The sequence below is a fragment of the Schistocerca piceifrons genome, chromosome 5 (assembly GCF_021461385.2).
Source record: "Schistocerca piceifrons isolate TAMUIC-IGC-003096 chromosome 5, iqSchPice1.1, whole genome shotgun sequence".
Classification (NCBI taxonomy): domain Eukaryota; kingdom Metazoa; phylum Arthropoda; class Insecta; order Orthoptera; family Acrididae; genus Schistocerca; species Schistocerca piceifrons.
Window position 1 is genome coordinate 547610428 of NC_060142.1, and position 9442 is coordinate 547619869.

Consider the following 9442-nt stretch of genomic DNA (forward strand, 5'->3'; position numbering starts at 1 on the left):
CGTTCAATTGATTTATCTAGCCAGTTACAGGTGCGACCCAGAGTTTAACACGGACTAGGAATCACGATGCCGCTTGTCGTTATTCACACAAATGAATCACTGCCAGTGGTGAAAGAAGCGATAAGTGTCAGACAAAATCGCAGGAGCGTCTGAGGATCAAACCCCATAACTCTGGATTTATACTTACTCAGTGAGCCAGGGAGTTACACTAAGTGTATCATTTCTAAACTCTCATCAACATATGATGCCGATCCTCAAGATATGGAAATGACTTGGTGTCATGCGAATTACTACACACGTGATTGGTTGAAACGCTTCTGGAATAGCCGACCCGTCGCATTACGTGGCATCCATATTAGACTTGACTCCTCACTTATACTAGTGCTTTTTCACGAATAGTTCCCGTCTCTATGGGAAATTGAGCCCTTTCTTATCTTTCTGTCTGTTCAACGTTCCCCAAGAGATTAAAATCACTGGGTGTCACATGGATTGTTGCACATTTTGATGATTGAAAAACATTGGGTTGAAGATCGCAAGCCAAAACTTCCTCTCAGAGAGGTCACAGTTCGTAGCGATAGACGGTAAATCATCGGGTAGAACAGAAGTGATATCTGGCTTTCCGCAAGATAGTGTCATAGGCCTTCTGCTGTTCCTGATTTATATAAATGATCTAGGTGATAATCTGAGCAGCCCCCTTAGATTGTTTGCAGATGGCGGTGTAATTTACCGTCTAGTAAAATCATCAGACGATCAATTCCAATCACAAAATTATCTAGAGAGAATTTCTGTATCGTACGAAAAGTGGCAATTAGCACTGAACAAACAAAAGTGCGAGGTCATCCACATGGGTACTAAAAGAAATCCGATAAATTTTGGGTATACGATAAATCGCACAAATCTAAGAGCTGTCAATTCGACTAAATACCTAGGAATTACAATTACGAGCAACTTAAATTAGAAAGACCACGTAGATAATATTGTGGAGAAGGCGAAACAAAGGCTGTGCTTTGTTGGCAGAACACTTAGAAGATGCAACACTCCCACTAAAGAGACAGCCTACATTACACTTGTCCGTCCTCTGCTGGAATATTGCTGCGCGGTATGGGATCCTTACCAGGTAGGATTGACGGAGGACATCGAAAAAGTGCAAAGAAGGGCAGCCCGTTTCGTGTTATCGTGCAATAGGGGTGCGAGTGTCACTGGTATGATAGACGAATTGGTGTGACAGTCTCTGAAACAAAGGCGATTTTCTTTGCGGCGAGATCTGTTTACGAAATTTCAATCATCAGCTTTCTCTTCCGAATGTGTAAATATTTTGTTGACACCCACCTACGTCGGGAGAAATTATCATCATAATAAAATAAGAGAAATCAGAGCTCGAACGGAAAGATTTAGGTGTTCCTTTTTCCAAGCGCCATTCGAGAGTGGAATGGTAGAGAAGTAGTATGAAAATGGTTCGATGAACCCTCTGCCAGGCACTTAAGTGTGAATTGCAGAGTAACCATGTAGATGTAGATGTAAATTTTACGCTACCACTGAGGTTGCTGCCTCTTCACTCAAAAATGTTATTTACGCATTTTGCACGTATACTATTGATGACATTGTTAATTTGAATACCTATTACTTCCTCATCAATCTTTCATTACCGAATAGCGAGAGGAGCAGTGTTTTCACTGTAGCATTCAAAACTAAATTTTAAGGTTTCTCTTCTCGAAGAGGGCGTGTTACTTACAGTTCAGTTGACACTTCCCTACATCACGAACGACACCACTCATTAATTTTTGTGGACAATTAGTGCCATGTAGTTCACAAACCTCAGGGAACGATGGACAATTTAATTTTTCACAGCAGTTGATCGGAACAACAGGCATGTAGTAAATCAACATCTCCTTAGTGGACTATATGGTTTTTGTGCTTTCAAATTTCATAATATCCATCAATCTCTTACCCATGTGTCGGACATCTCTCCGAGCAGTGGACTATAGAATACAGTTTTTTTTTTTTTTTTTTGCAGGACTTTGCTTTTCTTTGTTCTCGTGCTCGTATCGGTTGCTACTGCTTATTCATTCATATTAAATGTCTTTAATTTCTATCTAATTCTGTTGTTTTTTATTTTAGCTCCAAGGGAATATCGAATAATTCTTTTGTGGATTTCATTTCCACTGTTTCAGTGCTTCTCTTGGCTTTTTATGTTCAGGGCTCAGTCCTCACAACAGTGCACTAGCATAGCCGCTGTCATTAGTGCATAAAATATCATTTCTGCGTCTTATTTTGTTTCGTTGGTAAGCTTTTTGTTTCTACTGTGTGCAGATCATTCACCTTGATCGTAGGTTATGGTACATCCTCAATAATTAATTTTGCTAACCTGCTCGATTATTGTCAGATACAATCTTTAAATTGACTGGATGTTTTCCCTTGAATACCATTACTTAACATTTGCCTTAGATGTCTCTGGGATGTAATTTACAACCAAGTTCACCTATTCTTTCGTGACCAATTGTGCATCAGTTTCGTTGGCCGCGAGCTAGATCTGAACATTAGTAAATAAAGTTCTACATAAAGCTGTGTTGTAATTTGTAAAATATTACTTTGCTCATCTTTTATAGCGCTTTAGTACACATAGATACATGTAGTACATAGAAATTCTCGCACACTTTTTGGGTGAATCGCGTCTCAGCGTATGGTCAAAGTGCTGGTGATCAATTCCGTGTCTATATATGCTAGGGTCTCAGAAATTAATGCTAAGAAATCCCGTAGGAAATAATAGAGTGGTTGAGTTCCCTGTGACTTGAATGATCAGGGAACAGAGATTCACCTTCTAGACAAGTGTCCAGAAACCGCGACCGAGTTATGGCTACTGGAATCGACAATTACGAGAAGCGATTTTCGACTCAGTGAGTACAACAAACACTTATATGTGCTTATCAGTGGAGTTAATGAATCAAATGAAAAGGAATATAACACTAACAAAAACTGAACATGTCTACATAAGTGCCTTGGAAGCCTCAATTTTACCCACTGATACTGATACAGGGCATGCAAAAGGCTGTGCTATCGAAGCCACGTACTAAGAACGTAAACGTTGAAATCAGAAGAGAAACTGGTAAATGTTTCCGGTCTCGATCGTATGGATGATCTTTATTAATTACAAGTTTCGCCACAGCCATCTTCAGATACTGTAACAATATCATAAAAAATACAACAAAACTATTACGACGTTTACATGTTAGAGACAATTATAATTTTTCTTATCTTGAATATAGCAGCATTTAGTTTCTGCAAAATACCTTGAACGTGATACCTCCAAAAAAAATTTTCGTCTGCCTTCCTATACCGAATTTAAATTGGTTTACTTCAATAAACTGTTTTACCATCTGGAGAACATGAAATTTTGCTTCTACAATAATTCCGTATGTATTGAGTATTATTGCAGTTATGCATTGATCTGTTCTCTGAAATCCCACGTGGTGATGTTATTGAATACCGTGTTACGTAGATCATTTATATTCCATTCCACGCATTTCACAATAACACTTGTGTCAGCTGCATAGAGAAGACGGTTTTGGCTCTGAGCACTATGGGACTTAACATCTGAGGTCATCAGTCCACTAGAACCTAGAACTACACTACTGGCCATTAAAATTGTTACACCAAGAAGAAATGCAGATGATAAACGGGTATTCATTGGACAAATATATTATTCTAGAACTGACATATGATTACATTTTCACGCAATTTGGGTGCATAGATCCTGAGAAATCAGTACCCAGAACAACCACCTCTGGCCGTAATAACGGCCTTAATACGCCTGGGCATTGAGTCAAACAGAGCTTGGATGGCGTGTACAGCTACAGCTGCCCATGCAGCTTCAACACGATACCACAGTTCATCGAGAGTAGTGACTGGCGTATTGCGACGAGCCAGTTGCTCGGCCACCATTGACCAGACGTTTTCAATTGGTGAGAGATCTGGAGAATGTGCTGGCCAGGGCAGCAGTCGAACATTTTCTGTATCCAGAAAGGCCCGTACAGGACCTGCAACATGCGGTCGTGCATTATCCTGCTGAAATGTAGGATTTCGGAGGGATCAAAAGAAGGGTAGAGCCACGGGTCGTAACACATCTGAGATGTAACGTCCACTGTTAGAAGTGCCGTCAATGCGAATAAGAGGTGACCGAGACGTGTAACCAATGGCACGCCATACCATCACGCCGGGTGATACGCCAGTATGGCGATGACGAATACACGCTTCCAATGTGCGTTAACTGCGATGTCGCGAAACACGGATGTGACCATCATGATGCTGTAAACAGAACCTGGATTCATCCGAAAAAATGACGTTTTGCCATTGGTGCACCCAGGTTCGTCGTTGAGCACAACATCGCAGGCGCTCCTGTCTGTGATGCAACGATAAGGGTAACTGCAGCCATGGTCTCCGAGCTGATAGCCCACGCTGCTGCAAACGTCGTCGAACTGTTCGTGCAGATGGTTGTTGTCTTGCAAACGTCCCCATCTGTTGACTCAGGCTTCGAGACGTGGCTGCACGATCCGTTACAGCGACGCGGATATGATGCCTCTCATCTCGACTACTAGTGATACGAGGCCGTTGGGATCCAGCACGGCGTTCCATATTACCCTCCTGAACCCACCGATTCCATATTCTGCTAACAGTCATTGGATCTCGACCAACTCGAGCAGCAATGTCGCGATACGATAAACCGCAATCGCGATAGGCTACAATCCGACCTTAATCAAAGTCGGATACGTGATGGTACGCTTTTCTCCTCCTTACACGAGGTATCACAACAACGTTTCACCAGACAACGCCGGTCAACTGCTGTTTGTGTATGAGAAACCGGTTGGAAAGTTTCCTCATGTCAGCACGTTGTAGGTGTCGCCACCGGCGCCAACCTTGTGTGAATGCTCTGAAAAGCTAATCATTTGCATGTCACAGCATCTTCTTGCTGTCGGTTAAATTTCGCGTCTGTAGCACGTCATCTTCCTGGTGTAGCAATTTTAATGGGCAGTAGTGTACTTAAACCTAACAAACCTAAGGACATCACACACATCCATGCCCGAGGCGGGTTTCGAACCTGCGACTGTGGCAGTCGCATGGTTCCGGACTGAAACGCCTAGAACCGCTCGGCCACCGCGGTCGGCGAAGACAGTTTTAATCATTTGTCATGTTTGCTGGCTCATAATTGATAAATATCAAGAAAAGCAACGGACCCCAAACAGAACTAGGTGGCGCCCTTTTTTCATTCACTTCACACGTCACTAGTCAGATTCAAATCTCCTCTCTGTTTGTTTACTCTGAAAGACAGCCTTCTACTTCCTACTATTTCCCATATATGAAGTTATCCTTGTTGAGCTTCAGCCCTAATCCTGTAATGTTTCAAATTATGTAAAACTCTTTCATGATCCACAGACAAAATGTTTTTGTTTAAGCAAAGAAAATACTTGCCGTCCTGAGCCTATGGTTTAGCCCTGGTAGTACGTCTCACAGAAAATAATAACTTGCATTTTCTCATAACTGCGAGAACTATCACAGAATTACCTTTACAGATCGTGCAACCGCGCGATGCAGCCGTGCGGTCTAGGACGCCTTGTCACGGTTCGCGTGGCTCCCCCTCGTCGGAGGTTCGAGTCCTCCCTCGGGCATGGGTGTGTATGTTGTCCTTAGCGTAAGTTAGTTTAAGTTAGTGTGTAGGCCCAGGGACCGATGACCTCAGCTGTTTGGTCCCATAGTACCTTACCACAAATTTCCAATGTGATGGTATTGATGGTGAGTTCCTATGGGACTAAACTGCGGAGGTCATCGGTCCCTGGGCTTACACTACTTAATCTAACTTAAACTAAAACCTCGAACCTCCCACGGGGGAGCAGCGCGAGCCGGGACAAGGCGTCGTAGACTACGCGGCTACCCCGCGCGGCAAGCGTCTGATAACAATAATATACAGAAGAATGAAAAATGAGATTGAGGATCTGTTAGATGGCTAGTTTGGTTTCAGGAAAGGCAAAGGCATTGAAAGTCAGTTTCATACGGCTGTGGGTGTGGAGAGGGTGGAGGGGGGAGGAACGAAGGGGGGGGGGGGGGGATCTATGAAAAATCGAGACACCTTGACAGGATCTGTCGACCTAGAAGAAACGTTCGACAGTGTAAAATGGTACAAGTTGCCAGAAATTCTCAGAAAAAAGGCAGAAGCTAAAGGAAAACAGGCTTAGTATACAAAACGTACCCAAGAGGGAAAAATAAGAATGGAAGTGCAAGTGCTTAGATTAAAAAGACAGTAAGACAAGGATGCTATCTATTAACCTTACTGTTGAACCTACGTGCTAAAGAAGCAGTGCCGAAAAGAAGTGAAACATTCAAGAGTGAGATTAAAATTCAGGATATCAATGAAAAGACTCGCTGATATCATCGCTATCCTCAGTAAAAGTAACCACCTGTTGAGTGGGATGAACGAATTACTAAGTGTAGAATATAGAGTAAACTAAAGGAAGACAAAATTATTTACGAGTAGCGATTAAATTTCAGACCAAAACTGGGAACAACGTATTAGACAAAGTAAAGGAACTGCGTCAAATCGGGAACAAAATAACGAACACTGAACGATGCAAGGAGGCATAAGAAACAGATTAGTACGGGTAAAGAAGACATTCCTCACTAAAAAAACAATATACCATTATCGAACACCGGCCTTAATTTGAGGAAAAAATTTCTGGGACTGTGCATCTGAAACACAGCATTGTATGGAAGTAGATTAGGGATTGTGGGTAAAACCGGAAAAGAAAAGAGGAGAAGGGTTCCACACGTGGTATTACATAAGGATCTCGAAAATTAAGAAAACTGCTAAGAAATTAGGTAGTTCTCTGCAGAGTGGGCGAGGATAGGGATACGTGGAAAACAGTGACGAGAATAAGAGACAGGATGGCAGGACGTGTGTAGTGAATCGCCTGCAAGGCCTTTGTTACATTCGTCTAAATGTTTCACTTCAGTGCTGCACCACAGTCGTTGTCGCTCGAGGCAAAGCTCTCGCCCCCGGCAGCTCTCTCCCGATCTCGCAAAATCCTGCGCCAGCTCATTCGCGGGATGAGACAAGGAGGGCAGTCATTTCCCCTGGGATACAGCGTGGCTCATCGCACTTTCGCCGCGTTCCAGGAACATCCGTGACCGCGTCGTGTCCCAGTCACCGCGGCTCGGCTCAGCTCAGCTCGCCTTCCGGAGGGGCCACCGTCGGCCTTGATCGCTTAACGCCACCGCTGCGCCCTCCTTCCTGTGCCTTCATTTAATTCCTTGTCTTACTACTCCCGTTTCCTCTGAAATATTTATTCCATTTTGTTTCATTTCAATTTCTTCCCTTTCCTTTAGTCTCATCCTTCCCTGCCTCATTGTAGCGATAAAATAGGACAACGAATAAAACGTTACCTAACAGCTTAACCCAATTTCTTTCTTTTATTTTTGTTCAGGCATTAAACTTATATCTCATCATGTACAGTTTTGTCACAGTGTGTTATCGTTATAGACTAGAAAATCAGCAAATACATTCAGGCTGTTGACCCTTAAAACTGCAACAGTACGAAGGCAGCAAGCAACAAACATCAATCTCGCATGCAGTGTGATACATGCTTCGACATACAAATGATTAGTATTTTAATAGAAAAGCAGAAAGTAGGTTGGAGTAATGTCATCTACATTACTTGTATCAGGAAAGGTTTTTCATTCAGAAATCAGTTTGGAAAGTTGCTTATTTATGACAAGATCATGTTATGCCTCAAGTAAGAAGGAAAACTGTCTTCCAGCACGTGTCGCAATTCGGCAGCGGCAGGATCATGCCCTACCCAGCGTGCGTTTTGTCTTTCCGCGTTGCTCAGGTTGCTACAACTGCTGCGGATATTCAACTTGACGTACCCCGTCTCGATACTAGCCGCGATGCCGTACCACCGATTGCGTGCTCTGTTCTCGCTTAATGTAATGTGGATAACTGAATGCCTTTCCGTCTTCAGTAGCCCACAGAGTCAGGCAGGTGTAGCCTGGGCAGGACAAGATATTGTATTCTTTCTTAAGATGTATTGGAAATGAATTAATGTTCTTCAAATGGCTTCTTTCGTTGGTATAAATGTCCTTGTTAATCGGCGGAATCACACCTAATATGAAAAATTCTTCGTAATTACTTTGTCTTTCTTAACATAACATGAATTCCAAATTTCTATTTTTATACAGCAGAATCCTTTAGTCCGTCAAGTGAGAGGGGAGTCTCTTTCAAATTTCAAATAAACACGAGCGACGGATCGCAGCGATCCGTTGTATGGTCGACCGATTGCTGCGTAGATTGCACTTGTTTGAGCAAACCGCAGCGATCGATCGCTGATGGCGATTTGGCTGCCTGGCTGGTTAGCAGCGGTGTGTGGCAATATGGCAGCGACTCGTTTCTCTGTTTATCACGTACACCATAGATAACATACACTGCGCATGACGTCATTTTACTGAAACCAACACCTAAGTCAAGTGACTCGGGGCACGAAGCCGCGTATGTCATTACGCATTTACAGTGTACAATTTATGACATTTCTTTTTACATATCAAATACTATGCTGTTTTGCTTTTTACTACATGCAGAAGTAAAGACCTTCACAAATGCTCAGATAAATTTTTTTCTGTATCCCACAGATTAGGTAAAGTGACGAAAATCACAAATGTGTTAGTGGATTACCTAAAAATACTTGCAGAGATATTTCCGTAAGTTGAAAGTTAGGATGGGTGTTGGTCCTTCGATGTAAAACTGCCGGCCGCGGTGGTCGTGCGGTTCTAGGCGCTCCAGTCCGGAGCCTCGCTGCTGCTACGGTGGCAGGTTCTAATCCTGCCTCGGGCATGGGTGTGTGTGATGCCCTTAGGTTAGTTAGGTTTAAGTAGTTCTAAGTTTAGGGGACTGATGACCTCAGAAGTTAAGTCCCATAGTGCTTAGAGACATTTGAACCATTTTTTGATGTAAAACTTGGTAAATGACTAACCTTTCGAGCCGACATACAGTTAACATCTACCTCACTACACCAGTATAATCAATATTTTTGTAATATATTACGCTTCCTATTTTGATATCGTTTCGGTACTCGATCAAGCAAAAGTCGGAAAACGAAAAAATGGCTCTGAGCGCTATGGGACTCAACATTTTAGGTCATAAGGCCCCTAGAACTTAGAACTACTTAAACCTAACTAACCTAAGGACATCACACACACCCATGCCTGAGGCAGGATTCGAACCTGCGACCGTAGCAGTCCCGCGGTTCCGGACTGTAGCGCCAGTACCGCACAGCCACCGCGGCCGGCAGTCGGAAAACGTTTGTGCTGTTTTGTGTAAATACCTGACATTATGCACATAAACGATTTTCCTTTCTTACAAAAGCTTACTAAATCATTTCACACATGTTGTTGTTGTTGTTGT